Below are 2,679 nucleotides of genomic sequence, written 5' to 3' on the forward strand. Positions count from 1 at the left end.
GATTACTCTTGTTGTTTTCATAAATGGTCTGCCTAGTATCAAAGGCACATCCACGCCTTCTTCAATATCCATTACTTCAAAATCTACAGGGAAGTAGAATTTATCTACCTTGATCAGTAAGTCCTGTACAATTCCACGTGGATGTTTTACTGGCCTGTCTGCTAACAGTAGAGTCATTCGTGTGGGTTGTAGCTCTATATCCCCAATCTTTTTTAGCATAGACAAAGGCATCAAGTTGATGCTTGCCCCTAAGTCCAATAATGCTTTTCCCACTATTAAGTCTCCAATTGCCACAGGTAGTGTGAAACTACCAGGATCACTGAATTTCTAAGGCAAAGTGTATTGGATGATGGCACTACAATCCGCTTCCAATTCTATTATTTCTTGCTCCATGATTGCTCACTTTTTGGTCAATAATTCCTTCATGAATTTGGCATAAGTAGGTGATGGCATACCCTCCTAGTATGGCCAAGTACTTTCATGAAGAGATAGAGTCATCTTTGCAAGGTGAAGCAAAGCTCTTTTCTTTTAGGCCACAATGGAGTATCTTTAGTAGATTATGAATATTTAGGCATTATGTTAAGGGTCAAGTAGTGTAGGGTTTTAAAAACAATCTTGCTTAAGTAGGGAGCATCATATGCGTCTACATAAGCTTTTTGATGTTTAATTATGTTAATCAAGTGGGCTTAGGAAGCGCATCCCACATGTGCCACATGGCAAGATCTTTAAATGAGAATTCTCTTACATAGGTAATGGCCATGTGTCATTATTCTATTGGAGAGACTTTTCATAAAGTAGCTTTTCACATGGCAACACATGAGCGGTTTGTTTTTGTGAGAGTGAGGATTGTCACATGTCAAACTCTCATTCACCAAGATAGCATTTTTATGGTTTTAGTGCATGTTAGCATTCTAGGGTTTTAACCATTTTGGAGACACCTTACTCTATAAATAGAGGTGTCCCCCCCTAGTATTTCTCACTTTGAGAATGATAATGTTATGCTGCCAAAATTATTTTTGAGCCATACTGCTCGTAGTCACTTGCTAGAGCATCCAAAGAGGTCCCTTTAGCACCCATTTCTCTAGAGTTGGCCTAAACTCTCTTAGAGCTCCACAAACAACCTTCATCCCACAATTAAATCACCAAAACTAAGAGCCATTTTCTCTCAACACCAAGCTTTCGTGAATCCACCATCCACCATAGTCACCATTTCAAGCTTTGGCCCAACCTAGCTTGAGGAGGAAGCTATTAGTAGGCATTTGTTCCTAAGCTTTAGTGAAAGGAATATTGATCTATAGCTTCTTAATCATTTCTAAGAATCTAGTGAATTGTCTCTCACGATCCTGCCTCGTTGGAAGATGAGGATATGACAGATTCACCACATGATCTTTTCCTTCTTCTCCGTTCTCAATTATTTTTCTTCTTCTTTCTTTTCACTCTCAATTTTTTTCTTTTCAGTTTTTTTTTTCTATTTCTCTATTCTCTAGGTTTTCTCCAATTTATTTTTCTATAATAGTCCTTTTTCTAGTGGTAATGGATTGGTAGTGTTCTTTTGGATTTACCTTTGTGTTTATCGAGAATTGACCTTCTTGTTGTTTTGCCATTTGTTTAGCAAGTTGTGTAATATGTAATTCCAGATTATTTATTAATGATCCAGTGGTTTTCTGGTTTGTGGTTGATACCTTGATGAACTAAGCTAGTGTGTCTTCCAGTTTGGTTAACTTCTCAGTGTGTGGATTGGCTTGTCTCTGATTTGATCCTACATATATCCTTCAGTTTTGATAAAGACTTGAATTGTTCATCTATCTAGCATTTTGATTGTAGTTGTTGTTGAAAGATTCTGGTATTCTTTTATTATTCAAATAATTCAATTGCTCCTCTTGTTCAACATCTTCCCGATGGCCATTTGAATGATTTCCTGAGCAGAAATCACATTTTAAAAGTTGTTGTGAGGAGGGTATCGAGGATGCTCCAATCTGCATCTTAGTCCTCTATTTTTTTAATTCTTCCATTTGTTGAGAGATGAGTTTGTTTTGTGCCAGTATAGTAGTTTGTGTATCAAGTTCCAGGATTCCACTTTTTGCTGGAGGGTTTCTATCATGGTGTGCTTAATAGTCGCTAGCAGCAATTGAGTCTATGATCTTTATTGCTTCTCTAGCACTTTTTGTCATCATGGAGCCTTATGTGGTTGCATCCAACAACAATTTTTCTTGTGGTTGCAGTCCGTTACAGAACATGTTCAGCTGGGCTAACTCATCAAAACCATGATTTGGATATTTTCTTAACAAGGATTTCAATATCTCCCATGCCTCACAAAGTGGTTCATCATTTGTTTGAGAGAATATGGCTATAGCAGATTTGGCTTCGAAATATTTAGAAGGAGGAAAAAATGTGATCAAGAATTTCCTTTTACATCTTCCTAATGGGTCAATCTTTAATTTGGTTGTGATTGTAACGAAGTCTTAGCTTTTCTTGTTAGAGAAAATGGAAAGAGTCTTAAATATGCAACTTCCTGATTTTCTTCTACAACTCTCATGGTTCCACACAACTCATAAAAAGTGGATAAATGGTTGTAGGGATCCTCATTATCCATTCCTGCAAACTGATTGGATGACATCAGTGAAAGTACTGTTGGCTTCATTTCTATAACTTTTGCAAGTCTGACAATGTTGGAAAAAT

At 37.0% G+C, this 2,679-nt stretch overlaps 1 non-coding gene across 1 annotated transcript; it reads left to right on the plus strand.

Moving 5' to 3' along the window:
* Nucleotides 1-2,259: 2,259 nt before the first annotated feature.
* LOC114170922 (small nucleolar RNA R71) lies at nt 2,260-2,365 on the plus strand. The gene has a single exon (XR_003601275.1). It is a non-coding gene; the product is annotated as a small nucleolar RNA R71 (small nucleolar RNA).
* Nucleotides 2,366-2,679: the final 314 nt, after the last annotated feature.

The sequence above is a fragment of the Vigna unguiculata genome, chromosome 11 (genome assembly GCF_037176805.1).
Source record: "Vigna unguiculata cultivar grain cowpea cultivar isolate G323 ecotype 2 chromosome 11, ASM3717680v1, whole genome shotgun sequence".
In the NCBI taxonomy this organism is placed as follows: Eukaryota; Viridiplantae; Streptophyta; class Magnoliopsida; order Fabales; family Fabaceae; genus Vigna; species Vigna unguiculata.